Below are 25,000 nucleotides of genomic sequence, written 5' to 3' on the forward strand. Positions count from 1 at the left end.
CTATCAAAATTCTCTATCTGTATTTATGTATGTATATAGGTGTTAGTGAATATATATATATATATGTATCAAAGAGATGGATGATGAGAGAATACAATTTTGGGTAGGGAATCGATAAATGACGAACATCATTTGCTGTCCTTTAAACGACGTATCCAGAGTGCATTCGGCGTCGTTCTACTTTTTCATCGATAGAGAGAGAGAGAGAGAGAGAGAGAGAGAGAGAGAAAGAGAGGGAGAGAAAGAGAAAGAGGACATTATCGATCATATAAAACACGATCAAATTATTACATATATATGTCGAAAGTATATAGGTACAATGACGTTTCTCACGCGTATAAATAATTTCAATGACAGAAAAAAGAACAGAAAAAAAAGAGAATACAAAGAGAAAAGAAATGTGTGTGTGTGTATGTGTATGAAGGAAAGAGATCAATATTAACAATAATATTGGATCGGCCAATAAATGTACTATCAGAATTTCTCAATATACAAAATAAAAAATATCAGTTTTGTTTATTTAAATATTAAATATTGAAACGTGCATAAGTAAATAAGAATAAACTATAGTGTTATATATATATTTATTAGATATTTTGCAAATACAAACATATTTTGCAAAAAAAAAAAAATGGGAACGTACTAATAGTGTTTATCAAAAATAGTACTTATCAAAAATAATATTGCATACTTGAGAGTACTAATAGTTTTTAATTATTTATTTAGATATGAAATATTGATGATTTTCAATAAAAAAAAAAAATTGTTATATTACTTAAACTATAAACTATAAAAAAAATTCGACATTACCTATTGGCCAGTCCAATAATAATAATAATAAAAATAAAAGTAATAATAACAATGAATAAATAAATAAATAAATAATCAATTGTGAAGGATAGATCGATCTTTTTTTCTTCTCTCTTTTTTTATTTTTTTATTTTTTTTTTTTTATTTTTTTTTTTGTGTATTCCATCAAACATTTCATGTTAATAAATCGACCTTTCTTTTTTCTATTTATTTTTTTTTACTTTTTATTTTTAAATCTATCAAATATAACATATTAATAAATCAATAAGCAACTGTATTACATAAAACGCATGATTGAAGGAACGATTTCAATGTTATCATTTAAGGAAAATTGTCATTGAAAAATACGATAAAAATCACCAATCTATAAGTTTTTAATGTATAGAAAAACGCTGACACAAGCAACCCACATAATTTCTTAGAAAATACAACCCCCCGTCACGTAGAATCGGCCAAAGGAAAGAAGAGAAAAAAAGAAAAAAGATAAAAAAAAGAAAAAAGAGCTTCCAGCCTTTTATACACATATGTATGTGAGAACACGTACACGTACACGTACACACGTATACACACATACAAAGTGAAAGACAGAGAAAGAGAGACATACAGACACAGATACAGATATACACACACAGAGGCAGACACACATATTAGGAACATATATATATATATATATATATATATATATATATAGACGATACTTCGTATGTAGATATGTACATGGATATATAAGTATAGGTCTAGTCTTCACTAACACAGTTTAATACGAATGACAAGTAGTATCGGCGATGTCGAGTAGTCGAGGCGACAAAAACATCGTTTTTCTTCTACGACTAGCTATACCGATATCACCGTATAAAATTCTTAGAATCGACGTGGCGCACAGCATGTAACCCCCTTTTTTTATCCCTCTCTTTTTTCATCTAGGATCAGCAAAGAGTTCATTCATAAAAATATCAAACGTTATCTGATAGGAAATTCTCTCGAAGCTTCGTAAAAACAAAAACAAAAAAAAGAAAAAAGAAAACAAAGCAAAAAAAATAGAAAGAAAAGAAAAATAATTGATCTCATTATAAAAAAAAAAAAACGAAACAATTATAGATTATTAATTTTACGATTTAATATTATGTCGTAAAAATAAATTAAATTATTCTATTTCTATCAAGTGAATTACATTATTATTATTATTATTATTATTACTTATTATTAATTTTTTTATTTTTATATCATTGATATATACACGTACGATCGATCAAGATAATTTTTGCATCGATTATAAAAGAAATATTATAATAATCTTTTTATTTGCATAATTATAATGATACTTATTTTTGAACGTATCCAATAATCTTCTATACAAACCATACACACACATACGCGCGCGAAATTTTATATTCATAATAAATGAAACAGTTCTGAATGTTATAAAATAAATTTGCTCCCAAAAAAAAAAAATAAATCGTCTCTATCGATCTTTTTTTCTTTTTTTTTCTTTTTTTTTCTTTATTCTCTTCGATAATAATTAATACATCCGCGTGATCGATTAGGATAATTTTATCCTTAAGAAAGATAATAATCTTATTTATATATCGGATACTTATTTTCGTATCGATACTCAATAAATATTAGTTTTTTATTTTATTTATATATATATATATATATATATATATATATATATATAATAGTTATAATCATTCAAACCCTCTTATCTCTTAATTGTAAGATTCGAGTGATCCATCTTATTTTATCTTAACTTTTCGAGAGACTATGACGAAGTAGTCTCGTTTAGTTCTTGATACGAGGTAATATAAGAAAGGAGGAGGAAAAAAAGAAAAACGAAAAAGTGGAAAAGAAAAAGAGAGAGAGAGAGAGAGAAAGAGAGAGAGAAGGACAGAGAGAAAAAGGGAGGTTTTAGTGTCGGATCAGCCATCTACCGTATCCCCTTAATACAGCTTCCATATAGATGATACATTATCTATCGGAAGAAAATTCTTTCGTGATCGTCTTTGATTCGTCATAAAATGATCTATATTTTTTATTTGATTTAACGTTCGTAGAGAGACACATTCGAAATTACTCGCTCATGTTGTCTTCGAACTTCGATTAGATGAAAATCAATACTCGTAATAAATTACGTTCACATTCGAGATTCTATTACGTCAAATTTAAAAATGATTGTATTAGATTTTTCTTTCATTTTTTTTTTAAATATATAAAATATTACAATAATAATATAAATATTAAAATATAAATAGAAATATATAAAATATAATAATAAAAATAAATATATTGAAATAATAAAAATTACTATAACAAGACTTTGTACTTAATAATGTATTTATTTGTAAGAAGTATACGCAAAAGAAATATCCAAAAAGATAAAAAAAATTAGAAAGGAAAAGAAAAAAAAAAGAAAAAAAGGAGAAAGAAAAAAGAAAGAAAAAAGAAAAGAAGAAAGAAAATAAGAAGAAGAATTTCTATTACATCAAAACATTATAAGCAAGAAATTTGATTATTATTTTAATTACGATTAATATAATTATATTAAAAATATAATTTACAAAGTGTCGAAATTAAATAAGAAATTATTTATATTAATAAACATTTTCTCTCTCATAGAATTCTGTATAAATAACTTATAAGTAACTATGTTCATGTCTATGCTACAGTACCGTTTAGTTCTTTCTATATATACAATATACATATATACCCACTGCCCTTACTAGGTTAGCCCCGCTTCCTACCAGTTTAGCCCCGCCCCTCGGCAGTTAGTCCAGCCCCTACTAGGTTAGGCCCCGTCCATTTACAGTTTAGTCCCGCCCCTACTAAGTTAACCCGCCCCTTAATAGTTTAGCCCCGCCACCTAATAGGCTAGGCCCCGCTCCTTAGCAGTTTACCCCCGCCTTCTACCAGTTTTGCCTCGCCCATTGACAGTTTAGAACGGCCCCCACTAGGTCAGGCCACGCCCCTTATCAGATTAGGCCCCTCCCCTACTAGGTTTGGCCTCGCCTCTTGCCAGTTTAGCCTCGCCCCTACTAGGTTAAGCCCTGCTCCTTAATAGTTAGGCGCCTCCCCCTTGGAAGTTAGGCCCCACCTCTTGGTAGTTAGGCCCCGCCCCCTTCTGAGTTAAACCCAAGTCTATATAACTACCACGTTGGAGGACTTAACCTAGTTGGGGCGGGGCTAACTAACCAGGAGGCTGGTCTAACTGATGCGGGGCCTAACTGCGCGGCGGCTAACTGCGCAACGGGCAAGACTAACTGCTGCGGGGGGAGGGGCTATCTGCGCAGTGGTTAGCTTACATTTATATTGTATAATTAGTTGTGCAATTATTTTATAAGTAGTTAAAAGCTCTTTACATATATATATATATATATTTATTTATAATTAGTTGAAATATGAAGAGGATTTATATTTAAGTACAATTAAATGAGATTAATTGAAATATCATCGGAATTGAAATGAAGATAAGAGGTAAATTTCGCGATCATGGACGATGGAAGATAATTGTACATAATTTGTATTCTAATTTGTCTAATTTATTTAATAAAAATGAAAAAAAAAGAAAAAGTTTGTTTGTACTCGTGCGAAAGGAGTAAAAGGAGTAACACCGTTCGAACTGATATAATATTTCTTGGAGCATGAAATCGAAGCAAAGCATTAAAGGTTAACGCTCGAATGTACGTACAAGGAAAGAGGGAGAGAGGGAGAGAGAGAAAATGAAACAAGGAGAAGGTGCATTATACCATGCCTAGTGTTGTGCGATGCAACGACGAGGGCGGTTGCTGCGCGTGACGTAGCAAAATTAACTATGCATTTTTTTGCTCGTCACGGCAAGCACGACAAAAGAGCGGTCGACTGCTAAATCGTATATCCAAGTAGAGAATGTTACTCATAATACTGATTCAGGAAAATTGTATAAGATATTACCTTTGTCTTTATCATTTTCAGTCTCTCTCTTTCTCTCTCTCTCTCACACACACACACACAATCTTTCCTCTCGCAGCTTTACTTTTCTTATCAATGAAGTAATAAAAAAAATGATAAATTTTTTTAAAGAGAAAACATCCCGCTTATTATTCAGATCGATTTTATAACATTGCATATTTAAAAAATAATAATAATGTTAATTGTTAGTCATATTGCAATGATAGAATTGGATTTGTAAAGAATATTCTCCGTTTCACACTCTTTCTTGTTTATTTTTTTTATTGTTAAAAAAAAACAATAATAATAATAATAATAATAATAATAATAATAATAATAATAATAATAATAATAATAATAACAATAATAATAACAATAATAATAATAAATAATAATAATAGTAAATTTTTTTAGATAAAAAATTTGGATTCCAATGGAATATTCTCTCTGTCTCCTTTCTCTCTATTTTTGACTTTTCCCTACTAAAAAAAAAGGAAAAAAAATTGATAATAAAAAAATGATCTCGTCTTTATAAATCAATTAGTTAGATAATAATTAACAATAACAAATTTAATGCTAAATATCAATACTAATAATAATAATAGTAATAATAATAATAATAAAACCTTTTGTAAATACTTACAAAAATGGAGTTGTTAAAAGGATTGATGAAATAATGAAAAAAAACTAATGGAATAAATGGTTCATGAAAGTATACGTATGAAAATCCTTTGAACAGAGCGAGGACTATTTTTTTCGGCAAAATTTTGCCAAGAGAAAGAAGAAAAAAAAGGGAGGGGGTAGGGAAAAAGAAGACAAAAAAGACGGAAATTTACGTTAGACACGCGAGGTCGAGCACCCGGAAGAAGTTAATGGTGGCTTATATACATCAAAGGGGTCATCCCCTGAGGTGTAGACGGATGGGTGGCATTAAAATTCAGCTTGCGTTACCGCCATACGCAAAAAAAAGGGGAGAGAGAGAGAGAGAGAGAGAGAGAGAAAGAGAGAAATCCAGAGAGATTGAGCGAAAAATTCCTAGATGGACCAGAAAAAATTGTTCTAGACGACCTCAAAAGTTTCTGGATTAACCAAAAGTCACCCAAGCATGCAAAAAACGTTGGTTTTACAATCTGAAAAGAAAGAAAAAAAAAGAAAGAGAAAAAGGGAAAATAATATTAAAAAAAAAAGAAAAGAAGATTAATCTAAAAAGTCTCGAGAGTAAAATGGAGAATGCATAATTGATACGTTGAAAATCATCTGAGAACTTATCACCGATCCTACCTAGATGAATAACTTGGGAAAGTAATCCTCGAAGGACAGTTATCAGTTATAATTAAGTTGTATTTGCGTAGACGAGATGGGTAGCTTCTACGATAAGGATATAAACGTTATGGGTCCATTTAGAAGTTGCGACGAACTTGATATTTATCTAAGCTTTGTATGAATTTCAGATGGAACTTCATCGACTTATGCATATATATATATATATATATATATATATATATATGTATGTATGTATGTATGTATATTTTATATATATATATGAATATGCACATTGTATATAGAAGGTATTTCTCTGCTTGGTAATAACCATTCAAAAAGAGAGAGAAAGGAAGAAATAAAGATAAGAAGATAGAGACGACAAGATGATGATAGAAAATGTTAGTGATAAATTTCAATTTAATAATGTTAATGTATTAATTAAAAAGTTTGGACAAATGTTAATTATTAAATATACTTTCTTTGTTATAGTTATATATGCTGAAGAAAGAAAAGTGATAAAGTAAAATCTTTATATTTGATCATAAATTTTAATCTAATAATGTAAACGTCCTAGTTAAAAGTTTAATATTTATATCATTAAAATATTCTTTTGCTATAACATTGCTTTTCTGCAATATTATAGTTATTATCAACATAAAAGAAAATATAATTTGTGTGTGTGTTTTGAAAGTTTGCCTGTACAAATTTATATTTCCTTCCATAACTCCTTTCATTTTTAAATTCTATTTATGTTTACTCTTGAAGAACAATTACGTTAGTAGAGAATGAAATATATAGATAGATAGATACATAGAGAGAGAGAGAGAGAGAAAGAAGCTCATATTTTTGGGCTTGAGAGAGAGAGAGATAAAGAGAAAGAGAGAGAGAGGGAGAGAAAGAAGCTCATATTTTTGGGCTTGAGAGAGAGAGAGAGAGAGAGAGTGCAGGATAGAGTGAAAGAGTAATGGAAGTAGAAGTAAGTGGTAGTGTTGGGGTTGGAGGTGGAAGGTTGGAAGGTTGAAATGAACGTGAACGTAAAAGTTAAAAGTTCGTCGAACAAGTAGAACGTCCAAACGCGACTGCTAGAAGGAATTTACGGCACAGCTGACGCTATTGAAAATGCCATGCCGTCTATAACCACCATCAACATTACCGCCAACACCTCTTAGAACCATCGCATTGGTCAAACTTACGTTTTTATTTCTTATAAGAGAGAGAAAGAGAGAGAGAGAGAGAGAGAGAGAGAGAGAGAGAGATTTATATAAAAAGAGAAAAAGAGGTAAAGTTAGAAAGGAGGGCGGAGACAGAAAAGGAACAGAAAAATAATAGAAAAAGAGAGAGAGAGAGAGAAAATTGGAATTGTGCGATTAATTGAAGAGGTATAGGAGAAAGGAAAAAATGTTTGAAATTGCATTCGTGGTTCATCAAAAAAAAATTTTTTCCACCATTTCTACGTTTGTATTTCCCTAATTTTTTCCTAAATGCGAAAATTTAAATATTGTAGGATCATTCTTTATAATATTTTCCCTTCGAACGAATGAGTGAGTGAGTGAGTAAATGGGAGAAAGAGAGAGAGACAGAGAGAGAGACAAAGAGAGAAAGAAAGTCTCCTCTTGTTAGTTGCTTTACAAGCACGATAAAAAAGCTTTTTAAAAGTTTTAAATGAGAATAACGGGCATGGTGTCGTTGTTGTTTAGCGTACGACACGTTTCGTTTAAATAATACGTACGTTATTATTTTTTTTCTTTTTCTCCATTTTTATTTTTTCTTCTCTTCTTTTTTTTTTTTTTTTAGGTTAAAATATTTCTCTGCATCGGGAAAAAGAACACAAAAGAAAGAAAAAAAGAATTTTTTTCTTCGTCACGTTCGTTTCAATAATTCAATATGTTTTCTGCATATGTGAATAATAATAATAATAATAATAATAATAATAATAATAATAATAATAATAATAATAATAATAATAATAATAATAATAATAATAATAATAATAATAATAACAATAATAACAATAACACATAACAATGCAATGATAATCATGAATTTTGGATTGAATTTTGTTATTTAATTCAATGCTGATGTTTCCTGTACGCATGTAACATTTATAATAATAAGTAAATAAATAAATAAATATTAATAATAATAATAATAATAATAATAATAATAATAATAATAATAATAATAATAATAATAATAATAATAAATGACGATGACGACGACGATAATAATGATAATGATAATAATAATAAATTATGCATTGGCGACGATATACGTAATAATAATTATGATTATGTTGGTATATACTACGTAATACTCTTTCAATCTCGTATATCGCATTAAAGGACGATAAAATAATTTATAACAAATTATTATACAAGATGCTGGGATCTCGTATTTTACGAAATACCGAACATATTGTAAGGATATGGAATGACGAGGATGCAACTTCTTTGGAAATTTTATCACGACTGATGCTAACCTTTCCATAAGAAGAAGAAGAAGAAAAAGAAGAAGAAGAAGAAGAAGGAGAAGAAGAAGAAAAAGGGGAAGAAGCAAAAGCTTCTGCATCATACATTTTAGAAACATCCACTTTCCTTCTCTTCAATTTGTGTTTGTATTTCACGTGCAAATACATCTCGAAGAGATGTAAAAAGAATGGTGGAAGTAAAAGGGGGAAGGGGAGAAAAAAGAAATCAGAAAAAATCAGAGAAGAACAATTGAAAAAATGAAAAAGAAAAAGAATTCGTCTACCATAACGTTAAAATTCAGCTGGCTTTTCTGTCACAGAAAAATTCTAAAGCAAGAGCTTTCTCTTTTTTTAATATACATATACATACATACATGCATACGTATACATACATACGTATGTATTATAAGTATATCTATCTCTTCGGTTTCTTTTTATCTTTACTGATCGACTATCATTAAACGTTTTTAAAAAGCAGTCGATGTTCGTTTGTATCAAAGATCTGACGATATTCTTTTTATCTATTTTTCTTTTTTCTTTTTTCTTTTTTCTTTTTTTTTTTTTTAGACATCTCGCTAGAGACATTTTTTTTTGCTTTTTTCTTTTTTTATGTTGACTGACGTTAATGGTCCGATCCGTACGCTTTCGTCTTTCTCTCTCTCTCTCTCTTTATCAGTTTTTCTTTTCTTCTTTTTTTCTTTCTTTCTTTCTTTTTTTCATTCTCCTCATCTTCGTCTGAGAGAGAGAGAGAGAGAGAGAGAGAGAGAGAGAGAAAGAATTTATAGGGTGAATCAAAAGATTCATCGATGATTATTAAAAATCGTTCACATCTTTTCAAGATACTTCACGTTAACAATTTCTTTCTCTTTTTTCTTCCTTTTCCTTTTTTTTTTTTTTTAAATATAGAACTACAAAAAGAATGAAGTATATAAAACGACAGGTATGTAAAACGTATCATTAAAGATTTATCGATTGTTACGCAAGCAGACAAATGGATGGACAGACACACGTGCTTGCGCATTACACACATTATCCAATTGTTTCGATTGATCGATCGATCGAGCAGAATGGCCGAATTCATTGGAACGAATAGGATCGAACGCGACGGATTTCGAGAGAATGCATTATGTGTCGTGCTAACTAGTATTAAGGCATTTTAAAAGGAGGAGAATTGGAGGGGAGATTGAGAGATGATGGTAGCGAATCATAGAGGAAGAGGAAGAGGAGTGGGGAGGAAAAGCTGGGATAGGGGAAAGGAGGGAGGATAGGAAGGATAAATTCATCCTAATGCATGTGAATCGACGATGACGATGACGATGACTAGTGGATATGAACGTATCGATCCATCGTAATATATCGATCTATCTCTCTCTCTCTCTCTCTCTCTCTCTTCCTCCCCCTCCCCCTCTTTTTCTCTATCTCTCTGTCTCTCTCTATTTGCTTCTAATTACTATATTGGGTATTATACGCTTGTGTTGTTAATGTTATTATTATCATTATCATTGCCATTATGTTAGTCCGATCACGCTCGATCATTTAATTTTAGTATTATTTCCTCTTCTCTCTCTCTTTCTCTCTCTCTCTCTCTCTCTCTCTCTCTCTATATATATATATATATATATATATATATATATATATATAAAATATATATATATATTATAATAGAGAAAACAATAACAATAACAGACTATAATAGAAACAGCAACAAAAGTAATAGTAATAATAATAATAATAATAATAATAATAATAATAATAATAATAATAATTGAAAGGTAAAAAATTATGAATAAAGATCAAAGGAACATACAAATGTAAATGCGTAAACGAGTAATATAATTAAACTAAACGTATGTATTAATGTATGTACTCGCGCTCGCGCGCGCGTGTGTGCGTGTGTGTATGTTCGTAAATAGATAATGCGATATAATGTGAATATGATAAAATCCATAATGACATCGAAATGGTCATGATACATCCTATTGCTGATCTCTATTTAATTCCCTTGATCAATCCACCACCCCGTACCTCATCTTTATTCTCAGGATTGAATTGCAATCGTTTCGTCCGAAAAAAAAAGAAAAAAAAATAAAAAAAAAAATAAAAAAGAAAAAGAGAAAAATACAATGCGAATGGAAATGATTTTTGAGGATGCGTCGTTATATTCTACGATTTTCTTCTTCAATCTTTGATATTAATTATTAGCCACGTCATTATCGAGCAATTATTGTGTCCTTTGGAAAAATTAAAAAAGAAGACGAGAATAGAAAAAACAAATTCTTTTTTTAACTTTACTATTGTTTTTTATTTATTTATTTTTTTTTCTTTTTTTTTATAGAGAAATCGATAGAGGGAACAAAAGGAGTAGGATTAAGGGGGAGGATTAAGGATGGAAGGAATAAAAAGAGGAGGAAGAGAAAGAGGAAGGAGGAGGAAGAAGAAGATAAAAAAATTAATCTTCGTTTAGAAAACATTGTTACTCACTGAATCGAAAAGGAAAAGAAAGGAAGGAGCAAAAGAAAAAAGAAAAAGGAAAGAAGAAAAAAAGAAGAAGAGGAAAAAAGAGTAGAAAGAAAAGAGTTATTCCATATCGGATCTGTAAGAATAGCAAAAGAGCAATTAATTTTCTCGATTTCTCGTCGTGACATTGGCTGCATCAATGGTAGCGATTCTCAATTATCGCTTGAAATCTCGGCCGAAAATTATTTTTTCGATAAAAATTATTCTTTCTTCTTTTTTTTTTGTTTTGTTTTTTTTTTTTCTTTTTTCTTTCTCTCTCTTCCTTTCCGAGCAACATTTTAAACAGAAATAAATTTACATCGTATGACATTTACCGTATTATCGTCCTTTCTAATGAAATTATTTCCAAAGAATTGCGAATTAATTCGACGTGCAATATTTAAAAATTAATTACGGCTCGACGAATATGAAAAGAACGAATCACATTAACGTAGCAGAAACGTAATAAGTAAGCGTTGAATCGAATCGAAGGTCGTTATATGTGTGTATATAAGTAACTACGTACTTATATGTTACATATCATTAGATCGCTACAATTATTAGACGGCAATTGAGAAACACTGATAGACAATGTAGAATGGCGTCCATATACATTGTAATAGTAGATGACTCTTCGATAGATACTCACGAGCATTATATTGGAATTTCGATTTGTTTAGCTCGTTGAATATCACGATTTCGTTAAACCAAAATAGAACGATACTAGATCGTACCGATACTGGAATTTGTAGTATCCGACAAAGAGAAAGAGGGGGGACAGATAGAGAGAGAAAGAGATAGATAGACAAATAGGCAGGCAGACAGAGAGAGAGAGAGGGAGAGAAAGAGAGATAGAGTACTATTGAGTACGTGGTTCATGTTGAGTAAACATGGATCATTTTCCACGCAACAGATCGTTTACAAAATCGTCATTCGCATTATCGCCAATAACAAGACAAAGGTAGATTCATTTTTGATAAAGAGACGATTGTTCGCCTCGTAAAACTGATAAATCGATTTAAATATATATTTAAGTATTATTATAACGCGATTTAATTCAATATTTTTCATTAATATATGTATATATCATTTTTAATACGTTTTATAAACGTAATAATCATCAACGATCCGAAAAAGAAATTGTATTTTTAAAACTAAAACAAGAAAAAACGATCAATTATGTTTGTGCTTTACGTATTACGAACAAAAGTTTAATGACCAATACTATATACATGTATCAGGTACAATAGATCAATGACCTGTGATATTTTATTAGTCATACATATATATGTACATGAGAAAATTTCGAATCAATAAATCGTACAAATTTTTAAATATTTATATATATATATATATTATTTATTTATTTATTTATATTTATATATATATATATATACACATAAATTCTATCTCGTAATATGTTAACAAAATAATAAATATTATATGTTTGTTAATAATGCGTTTAAATGAAAAAGACATTTTATATATATATATATATAAAATAAATTTGATGATATTTAAAGATAATTGACCAATCGTCGCGTGTACAATTTCAGTACATTGGCACGATCAATCAAGTTTTATTTCTTCCTGACCTTCTTTCACGAGCAAGAGAAAGAGAGAGAGAGGAGGGGGAAGAGAGTGAGAAAGACAGTTCTTCAGTGGATCCTTTTCTAGTCGTTCATTCGTTCGTTCGTTCGTTCGTTCGTTCGTTCGTTCACGAGTCGAGAAAAGCTTATGCAAGTTCTACTTTTCGAAATAACGCAAGTTTCGTAACGTAACATATCACGTAGTTGATATAATACGATGAAAGTGGTTTCGTTTGGATTAGATTTATTAAACTTTGAAAGAATAGATGACAGACGATATTAGAGATAGATATGTATGAAATGTGCCCGTGTAAAATTTATAAATATGTACGAGAGACAACTAAACAGCTTAAGATGCTTCCCCATTCCCCTCTTCACCACACCGCTACCTCATCTTATTCCTATTTATTTTCAAGAAAGAATAAATTATTGATAAAGAGATCGAATTTATTTTTAATAGACCAGCGATTTTTTTTATGATATATATATATATATATATATATATATACTTTTTGTTTGATTTTATAAAAATATAATTACATTATTTTTGAAAAAACAAAAAGTAAGAAAAAGAAATCGAAAGAAAAAAGGAATTATTTCTAAATTGAATAATATGCACATTAATTTTTTAATGATAATGATAATAATTATAATAATAATAATAATAATAATAATAATATAAATATATATATATATATATATAAATTATTTTCTATATTTTTGAATGCCAAAAAAAAAGTGAAAATAAAAGACTAGATATATTGAGATTTTTATCGCGATATTACAGTGTCGTTATGAATCAACGAAATATTATTCGAAGCATTCTCAGTATGTATGGTGGAGAAAAAAAAAGAAAAAAGAGGAAGAAAGAAAAATAGAGAAAGAAAGAATGAAAAAAATAAAAAAAATAAAAAAAATGGAAGGATATAAGATTTTTCTCCTTCCATAAATTTCTTTTTTCCCCCTCAGTTACATAAAATTACCCTCGTTAATTAATACCAAAATATCTTCAGGATGTTGGAACGCTCGCTTTATATTGCTACTATCATGTATAATGCAACCATTTTCTTAAAATGTAATATACTGCACGATCAAAAAAAAAAGAAAACAAAAAAAAAGAAGAAAAAAGAATAAATGGAACACCGATATTTTCTTTCCTTTTCTAATAACAATATCATACTTCCGTTATAAAAAATTTTTTTCGTTTATTTTCTTGGATAAAAAAAAATTATATCTTCATTGAACGATAAAGAAATATTTTCGAGAAAAAAAAGAGAGAATGAGAGAGAGAGAGAGAGAGAGAGAGAGAGAGAGAGAGAGAGAATGTGTCTTCGTTTTATTATTATTATTATTATTATTGGATAATGTAAAATTTTTTTTTCTTTTTTTTTTTTTCTTTTTTTTTATTCCACAAATACCCAAAAACATATGACTCTATTAATTTAGCTGCTGTTATTATTTGTTTCTCTTTCTTTTTCTTTTTTTTTTCTTTTTCTTAATTCACTAAGATACCCAAAAATATTAAATATGACTCTATTAATTTAGTTGTTATAATATTTATTTATTTATATATTTTTTTATTTATACAGCAAAACACGTAATACGTATCGATACCAATAATATATTATACCAATAAACTCATATGTATCAGTATATAAAAGATTTTCTTATCAAATATATACGTATATTTTAAATTTCCATTGCAAGTGTACGAACGGAATACGACTTAAGCACCTAGCTCTCTCTCTCTCTCTCTCTCTCTTTCTCTCTTTCTCTCTCTCTCTCTCTTTCTCTTTCTCTCTCTCTGTCTCTCTCTCTCTCTCTCTCTTTATTTCTCTCTCTATTTCTCTTTGCTCGCAGTTCCACTCGACACCTTATATGATGAGAACACTCGAGAAAGAAAAGAAGAAAAGGAAAAAAAAAAGAAAAAAAGAGAAAAAAAGAAAGAAGAAAAAATAAAAGAGAAAATGAGAAAATATATAGACGAAACGCGAAACGTTTTTTCTGAGAGTGCTTCTGACATAGAACGAGATAGAAACAATTATTATAAGAGAGGAACATCTACTCATTTTCTTTTCCTAAAACGTACATTTTTTTTTTTTTTTTTTAATATTATTTTCGAGAATTAGAAAGAAAACAACAGAATAAATGAATAAAATGAGATCGTAAAGTATTTTTTTACTTTCTAATCACAAAATCTTCAAGTTTAATCATCATCATCGATATTAAAAAGTGTCAAATTATCGGATGAACATAATACTTTGTAGTTTTTGTTCTTTTTTTTTTATATATATAACTTGAAAATTATAAAAGAAAAGAAAAAAAAAGTGAAAAGTAAAAGAAAAAAAAAAAAAAAAAGAAAGAAATAGTCAAAGCTTGATGCTAAGATAATAAATCTCTCTAAATTTCTCTAAATCTTTCTCGAGTTTCTAATCAGCAAATCTTCATGTTAATTATCATCATGTGAATCACAAGTACGTGATAGATAAACTCTAACGCGTTAGGTATATTAGTACGAGTAATAAGCTTGCTCGCGTGCGTTCTGCCGTATTCCAGGCCAGTTTAAGTGATAATGGAATCTCATAAAGCGCGCAACGCCCTGACGCGACACATAATTTAGACTCGGAATTAACTCGTAACGAACTTCGGCCGGTGTTCCTGTTTAGATCGACAACGTAAAGTAGATCGACGTAATATGCCGTGAGAATAAAATTTTTAAATCATTTTAAACCGCACCAAAGACGATATATACATAATATTAAAGAAAATTCATTAATAAGCTAAAATTATATATCCATAGATAGAAAATATTTAACACGGGAAATTATTATTTTACGCGAATATTTTTAAATATATTTGATTTTATTTTTATATTTTATTTACATATATCATTTTTTCTTTTTTCTTTTTTTTCTTCTTTTTTAACGTTATAAAGTACATAAAGTCAAATAACATACTTTAAAAACAGAAATATTATTAACTATTTTAAAAGCTTATATATATATATATATATATATATATATATATATATATATATATATATATATATATAATAACAATACGAGAGATTAATTTAACAAAGTAATTATTTTTAGCAATATAAAGTTCAATTTTGTTATTTCATTTGCATATCATTTTTTCTCATTATAAAATAACATTCCTTAAAGGCAAAAATTATTAACTATTTAAATAACTTTTATATATGTATGTACAATAGCTATCGTATATTTTAATAAATTATATTTATATATTATACATACATACAAATATATATATATATATATATATATATATATATATATATATACAGAAAACCATGAAAAAATATTTAAATTACAAATTATTTTACGCTATATTAAAGTCCAATTAATTTTAATTATTTCATTATTTTATTTGCATTTCATTCACTCTCTCGCTCTCGCTCTCTCTCTCTCTCTCTCTCTCTCTCTCTCTCTCTCTCTCTCTCTTTTCCTCTCAATTATTTTCTTATTTATCTTTGGTAAAAAATTTCAACGTACTCGGTAAAGAAGAATGGTATAGAAAATTTTCCATTCTTTTTTTCTTTCTCTCTTTTTTCTTTCTTCTTTACAAGATTACAAACAAAAACAAGACAAATAAATTTATGTCTCTCGTCGAGTAAAGAAATGTGTACGTAGATGTTTTTAATTAGTCAATCGTACTTCTTTTTTTCTCTAGTCGTGTCATTTAAATACTCACTAATTCATCGTTTTTTTTTTTCTTTCCATCTTTTTCCCTTCTCTTTTTCTTTTTTTTTTTTTCGAGAGGTACATTTACAAAAGAGAGTTCTGCGAAAGCTTAACAAAAAATTCTATTACCCAACAAAGAGAGAGATAGAGAGAGAGAGAAAGAGATAGATAGATAGATAGAGAGAGAGAGAGAGAGAGAGAGAGAGAGATCAAATTAAAGTGCGATACGCAATTATTTAAAAGGTAACGTACGTCGGAACGTCAAACCAATTACGAATCTTTGTTCGTAGTCACTTTTATAACGGATATGAGTTGTTGATAATTAATATGGAGACTATTATTAAATTCATATCGATAATTTATCCACCCACCACTTCCCCCACCTCCAACCCACCCTTTATCCATCCTTTCGTTTATCCCTTGAGATAAAGAGAAAATTTATTCCGGTTATCTAACGATGAACACGATTTAACGTGAATTAAATTTAATATCAAATTGATTCGTAAAATGAATAAATTATATTTCTTATCGTAAATGATAATCTATATTTAATTATACATCAAATAGAATACGTATTATCGTAGAAGGGACGATAATTAATTGTAACGAAATATCTAAATATATACATACATAATGATCTATATATTCATCTCTATATATATATCTACGTACATATGTACGTACGTATCTATTTATGTATATATGTATCTATTTATATATATATACATACATATATATATATATATATATATATATATATATATATATATATATTAATCTATATGTATAAATGTTTAATGCTTTACGATAAGCCAAAAGTTTCTTCAAGTGGCATCGTTAAATTCGGTTTATAATCGTCCACGATTCGAATCGACTTTGAAACGAATGGACTGTTTTAATGACACTCGTAAACCGATTTACATTTCTAACATACATTGAATCTAGTTAAAGAACAACTACAATCAATATGCAAATACTAAGGAAATCGTTACGGATAATGTCTTTCCACCTTAGTAATATTAGATATTAAATAGCTCGTCGATTTTCTTTTCCGTTGCAGGAATTAATTTCCTATGGAGGAAATAAAAAAAAAAAAAAAAAAAAGAAAGAGAGAGAGAGAGAGAGAAAGAGAGAAAATAAAAAAGAAAAAAGGAGAAAAATGAAATTTTATCTCTAATAAATAATACCATTTCTTTATTCAATTTCCAATTCATTTTTTGGTCTGTTACTCTTGTATTACAACAAAAAAGACAAAAAAAAAAAAGAAGAAACGAAATTACAGATCTAATAAATCATAACATTATTTTATTCAGTACCAATTTATTTGGTGGTTTATTATCTGTATAAAAAATAAATAAATAAATAAATAAATAAGAGAAAGAAAAGAAGAAAGAACGAAATTTCGTTTCTAAAAAAATAATACGATTTCCATTGTTCGCTTTCAATTAATTTGTTTCTCCGTTTCCTATAAAAATTAAAAAAATGATTAAAGAAAAATTGACTGTTATTTATCCGATAAATATTTTCGAACAATTACTCTTATAATCGACATCGATATCTCAAACAAATCAATTGACAAATATTTACAATAAAATATCGTTAAGTAATATATAGAAGTGGTTAATATTATAAAAACCAGTTGAGTATTTTTAATCAAAATATTTGTAAATCTGATAACTCGTATTTTTTTCTTGTTTTTTTTTCTTTTTTCTTTTTGTTCTTTTAATATAAATAAAAATGATCAATAATCAATATTTATTTAAACAAAATCCAATATGCTATACCAACATTTAATTATTTATAAAAATCGAAAATATTCAGTTATTTACATGTGTGTAACATCGTTTAATCAAGTATATAAATAATTATGTAATAATTAGTTAAGAAAAATGTCGATCGGACGAAATTGGAAATTGTTCTTTTTTTTTCTTCTTTTAAACCGACGAAAAAAAAACAAAAAAAAACAAAAAGAAAAAAAAAGGAAAATAAAAAAATTAATCCTCATTTTTTAACACGTTCGCTTTTTGGATTTTACTAAAGTGAAATATCTTCGAATATTGTTTTCTTAAAATGATTATTTTCATTCGCAAAAGAAAGAAAGAGAGAGAGCGAGAGAGAGAGAGAGAGAGAGAGAGAGAAGAGAGAAATATGGAAGAAATTTTCTGGATATTTTTTTTTTTTCTTTTTTTGTCCTTTCATCATTGACATTACATTCATTTCCACATCGTCGCGAGCAATTAAAGCATTAATTTCGATGTCTCCCTAGGCAATCAAGCCATTCTATATCCCTGAATTATTCTACCATCTCGATCGAAAACTCTTTTATTAAAGGATTGACTACCAATTTATTTTCGAAATTTTACGAACGAATTTTAATTCCGATAGAAAAATTATTACAGATGGTGAAAGGAGTGTGCGCGTATGTGTGTGTGTATGGGGGTAGATGGTGTGAGCTAGAAAGGGATAAATTAGGATCAAGTTATACAGAAAATATTTATCGATTCAAAATTTAAATATAAATTTAACTTAGATGATTTTTTTCTTATTTAATTTTTATTTTTTCTAATTTTTAATTTTTTTTTTTTATCAATTAATATTCAAACATCACCGACCGATATTTTTCTAATGAACAAATTTTTGTTACAAAAAATAATTAAAAAATAATTTCTCTAATTTTTATATTGAATTCTATTTTGTTTCTTTCTCTTTTATTCATTTTTTTTTTATTTAATTTTTTTTTTTTATGAAAATATAAAATCTTCGAAATTCGTTTGTTTTAAATCCGACAGTTCTTTGTCTTTTTATTTAACAATTTGTAACGGGTCTCGTTTTGTGAAAGAGGAGAATGGTTAAAAGAGGAGGAGGAATAAAAAATTTTTTTCTGCAAATACTCGACTGCGATATTAAAATTCTCCAGGTTGTTAACTCAGGCTACGTTTACAAGATAAAATAATTTCTCGTTTAATACCATATTATATGTTACGCGAATACGCATGTATCCATTAAATTCGTATAATAACATTTTTATAAAAGCTTCTTCAAGAATTTTAACCTTATGAATAACGAAATTATTATTATTATTATTATTATTATTATTATTATTATTATTATTATTATTTTTATATTAATATATTGATACAAATTTTAATAAATATTTAATGAAATTATTAATAATATCAGATTTGTTTTTTTAAACTAGTTATTGGTCAAGTATGTCCGTATAAAAATAATGTTATAAAATTATTATTATTAATGAAAAAAATTTTTATGAAAGATTTATATACATAAATACGTAATTGAGATTAATCGTAAGAATATCGCAAAATTTGTTATCTTCACGTATCAATAACGATTTATTTCTTTATTTATTATTATTTTTTTTTTTGTAAATTTAATTAGAACATCGATAAAAAAAAGAAAGAAAGGAAAAATTTACCTCTCTGAAAAAATTTCATATTTTCGAAGTATGAAGCCATCTTGTCTGATAAAACGATTACAACGAAACGAAAGAGTGACACCAATGTCTCGTAAAAGATCAAACAGGAACAATGATCTTTGTTCTTTCCACCTCGTGAATTTATTCTCATCGATTTTTTTCTACGAAGAATGCAACGTCGATGAATTTCTTTAATCGTTAAAACGATCGTCTTAATTTGTAAACGTAATCATTATGTACGACAGAGAAAAAACGTATAGATAATCCTCAAACACTTCGAAAGTTCTTCGAACACGAAACGATCCGATCGCCATCTTGGAAGATACGGTTAATTGGTTCGACGAGCTTGCACGTAGATCATTTATTAACCGTGATTGGTTGATATCGAGTGGATTACTTCGCTTGACCAATCGCGGAACTTTCAAGGATTATATAACTGCGTGTTACAGTTTTAGAACCAAGTTTCGACAAGATAAATAATAAAAAAAAAAGAACAAAAAGAAAAAAAGAAAAAATACAAAATATTAAAATTAATAAAAATATGACGATAGGTAATAATATATTAATAAATTGTTCTTTAATATCTATTTAAAAAAATTAATGAAAAATTTTTTCAATGTTACACAATACACATGTATGTATATATGTATGCATATATATCGTAGTTTCTAACAAAATAATTTCATAAGATTAATGTACAATAAAACGAAATAACTATGCAGTGACAAATTAGAGAAAATATAATACTTGCAAAATAAATTAAATTTTTCCGGGAACAAAGGAAGATAATAACGCAATTAAAAATGAATTTTTAAAGCAATGATTTGAAAAGACTAATAAAAACTATCGAAAGTAATAATGTTAATTCTATGAAGATGGCGCATGTGGTACTTCAACTTCACGAAGTTACGTTATTTGCATACAGCGTACAGTGTATGTATGTGTGTTTGTGTGAGCGCACGCGTGTGTAGTTATAATTATTTTTAATATATTGATAGTCTTAAAAAATTTTTCTAAGGACACGTATGTATAGGGGAACGTATAGATTTATTCACGTTTAATAACGATTAATACGTAATTGAAATAATAAAAAATTGAAAAATATATTTCATAAAAAAAAATCATTAAGAATGTTCAAATAATTTTTTTTTTTTTTTTATTTTCCATATATTAATATCTCTAATAAAAGTTTTCTATCAACGTACTTACATATGCATGTTATTACGTATGCATGATCAGATTACGTGATTGAATTCGAATACGAGTTTAAGTCGATAAAACAAAAAAAAGAAGTAGGGTACATTTAGTCTGTATATTTTCGCGTCGATTCTGGAAAACTCGTTTTTTCGTTAATGGGCCGAAAATGTTACAATGGAATATCTATAATTACATAAAATGTCCATTATCGTTCGGTTATCTATAATCCATCGATGAAAATAGAATACGGTCTATTCTATTCTACGTCGTATCTCATTTTATTCGAAATTTATTAAAAGTGTTGTGTATGTATGTGTATGTGTCGTGTGTGTGACGTGTGTGCGTGTATATGTGAAATACGAGAAATGAATTAACGCGTATTAATTAGAAAATGTATTTCAACAACGGAATATGTCCGCGACAATTATTTCAAATCATTTTTTCAAATGTCTAATAATTAATTATGAAAGAGAATAGGACAATTAAATCATATTCAATGTACATTAGTTCTTTTCAAGTTCTTTTCTTTTCTTTTTTTTCTGTCAGTGCTTTTTAGGTTAACGCATTACGTAAGTATATACGTACGTAATATTAATTATGCTTTTCTTTTCTTATTCCCGTTTTCTTTTTTTCTTTTATTTTTTATATGATGCATTAAATATTTTCGTCTTGATTTTGTACCAATAAGAATATCAATCTCAATATTTGTATTTCGATTTTGTTTTTACAAAATAAACTTTTTAGGTTATACGGGTTAATATTTTGAAAATACATGACATTTGTTACGATCTCACTTTTTTTCTTTTTTTTTTTTTACATGATACATATGTTCTTTTTTTTTTTATTAATCTTGTGAATAGAAATATTACATTTTGTTTATATTTGATTATTCAAAAAAAAAAAGAAGAAAATAAACAAAAAAAATCGATTATCCGAGAACAAAACTTTTCAAATTTATGCAGGACTATATTTTTTGTTTGATTTCGCGTATAAAAATATTATTTTTATTTATATTTCATTATTATTACATTTCTTTCTTTTTTTTCTCCTCCTTTTTTAAATATACTTTTTTTCACTTATACGGATTACTATCTTCAAGTACGTGATATTAATAACATTTCTTTTATATCATACACATGTTTTCTTAATTAACTTCGCGACTATAAATGTTACTTTTGATTTATATTATTTAAAAAGAAAGAAGTCTATTATTTAAATATAAACTTTTTCGGAATATTTTATTAGGTATATTAAATACATACGTGATATTGATCACGGATTTTTTTTTTTTTTATTACATGCTACACACATTTTTTATTTTTATCTCATATATAAAAATATTACTTTTGATGTATGTTTGATTATTAATAAAGAAAAAAAGAAAAAAAAGAAGAAAAAAGAAGAGAGAGAGAGAGAGACAGAGAGACAAAATGAAGAAAAGTTGATTATCTGAAAATAAACTTTTTATGAGAATAAATAGGACAAGAATATATATATACGTATATACATATATGCATATATACATATATACATATATAGATGGCCAAGTCTCGTTTATGACCACGATTTGGTACACGATTTCATAACGCTGGCACACACACACACACACACACACAGACACACACACTTACACATATGCATATACACATACACACATACATATATTACTACATCGATGCACGATGTTTCATTTGTCAACTTCGTCATAGCTCTATGTCCGTAGTTCTTCAACAGAGTCGTACGAACTATGAACTTGCACACAGTGTTAACTCCAGTAGCTATCGTTCCACAGTAAAATGCTATTATTCGTCGTCGTACAATGCTTGAACTTTGATAGTAAGGTACGAGAAAGGTTAGCTATGGTAGTACGACGAGAGAACGACGTATTTCTATGGTGAACTCGATATGTGATATTGTAGAAGAAAAAACAAAAAAGAAAAAAGAATAAAAACGAAACAGAAAAGAAAAAACAAAATGAATGAAAAAAAAAGAAAAGAATTAAGGAATAACAAGAACGAAAAAGGAAAAAGAAAACGAAATGAATGAATGAATGAAAAAGAAAAAAAGAAAAAAAAAAAAGAAAAAAAATGAATGAAAAATGTTACGAACTTTTTCAGAGAAGTGACGATTTAAGTTGGTTGAAAAGAAAAATTCAGGATAATTTTACTTGTCTTCACAAGTTACTGGAGGATATAACAAATTTGTAATCGTATACGGTATTCTTGTAACTTTGGTGCTGACTTTGAAATGTGACAAATAGGATGAATGGTTTGGTTTGAGTTTCTGAAAAGTTCTTAAGGTTAGTTAATTTAAAAAATTAATCGTTCTTTTTCGAAACTTTTTACTTGGGGCTAATTTTTTTCTTTTCCTTTATTTATGTCTTTTTTTTTTCTTTCTTTCTATCTTTCTTTTTTTTTTTTTATTTTTTCTTTTAATTACTAGTTACAACTGGTAAAACTACGAGGGTAAGACTTGCGAGTCTAAAAAAAAAAGTTTCGCGAAATAGAAAGAAAAAGGAATAATTGATTTTTAAAATCATCTGAAAACTTTTGGCACGTACTATCATTCTCGACGATATTTAAGATAAACTAACGTAATTTATGTCTCTTTTATATGGTGAAAAGAAAGGAAAAAATAAAAAAAAAAATATACGTTATTTTATTATATTCAAAAGCACCGTGAAAAGTAATTAATTATGTATAATGTATAAATAATAGTAATAAATAAATAAATAAATAAATAAATAAATAAATAAATAAATAAGTAAATAAATAAATAAATAAATAAGTAAATAAATAAATAAATAAATAAATAAATAAATAAATAAATAAATAAAAACAAAAAAGAAAATATAGAATCAATATGCAATCAAAAACAATATTTTTCTTATCGAGAAAACTTGGTTTGTATGCGAATGATTTGAAAAGAAGAAAAAAAATAAGCGGAAGAAAAAAAAATTAATTACAAATATTTCCAAGCGCGTAATATAATAAAAATGTCGAACGTAATTAGGTCTTTTGTAGAATGTCAAAAAGAAAAAGTAGATAAAATAAATAAATGAATAATTTATATATTATATTATTAATGTATAATTAATAATAAGAAATGACATAGTAATCAAGGAAACAATCTATTTAATCAAGTATCGTTGAAAAGATATCGTAGATCAAATTAGAATCTTTTCAAATCTTCAAATTATCCCGAGGACGAATAATCTCGAATTGATCGTTTATCTTCTTTGCATCATCAAAAACAAGAAAAAGAAAAAGAAATAGAAATAGAAAAAGAAAAAGAAGAAGATCTCGAAGTATCTCAAATTTCATTTTCTTCGAATTAACATAAAGATGTAAACAAATTATGAAATATCTCTCAGAGATATCTAAAAATATATATAAATATCTACTTACTTATTGTTTAGTACCATTAGCGTTAGAAAGATTTATGGGTCACTTTATACAATACATTTCTACACCAATCAATCCAAGATTAGACATTAACATATACACGCTTACATAGGTATGTATGTGTGCGTGTATATATATATATATATATATATAACGTATAAAGTTTCTCGTTCTTTTCGACTTTACTGATGTACGTCCATACATACACATACATATGGATGTTCAAATCTATATATATATATATATATATATATATATATATATATATATATATATATATGTAGACGTTTTCAACGCGAAAACCGCGACACGACTGTAATATCTGTTTCTGAAAGTTTCACGTATATATGTACCATGAACCCGCGCGCGATAAGATATGACCAGTTTTGAATAACGCGACGGCGATAGTATTGCATATGCTGCTTTTTATTACTTCAAAACGTTCTCTTACTACTCCTACCCCCATCCCATCCTCTCTACCCTCCACTCACCCATCTAACCTATATATTCTCAAAGTTTACGCGAATACGCGAATGGTTATTTTCGAATTTCTTCATTAACTTTATTTCTATCTTTAAAAATTATATAACGGGAAAATTAATAATAGAAAAATTATAGAAATAAAATATTATAATTTTCCTATTAAAATTTCTCTTTAAAAATTATATAACCGGGAAAATTAATAATAGGAAAATTATAATAATAGC

At 27.5% G+C, this 25,000-nt stretch overlaps 1 protein-coding gene across 9 annotated transcripts in view; it reads right to left on the reverse strand.

The window, feature by feature from the left end:
• LOC124423331 (5-hydroxytryptamine receptor 1-like) overlaps nt 1–25,000 on the reverse strand; it is a 122,960-nt gene that overhangs the window by 78,196 nt on the left and 19,764 nt on the right. Inside the window, exon 1 of one of the 9 annotated variants that reach the window (XM_046960929.1) lies at nt 24,297–24,485. The exons of 7 other annotated variants lie outside the window; for them this stretch is intronic. The gene's annotated coding sequence lies outside the window, so the exon portion shown is untranslated. Of the gene's footprint in view, nt 1–19,692; nt 20,000–24,296; nt 24,486–25,000 lie in introns of those variants that run through there. One more of the 9 variants, XM_046960928.1, reaches the window with a different exon arrangement.

This window comes from Vespa crabro, chromosome 4 (assembly GCF_910589235.1).
Source record: "Vespa crabro chromosome 4, iyVesCrab1.2, whole genome shotgun sequence".
NCBI lineage: Eukaryota > Metazoa > Arthropoda > Insecta > Hymenoptera > Vespidae > Vespa > Vespa crabro.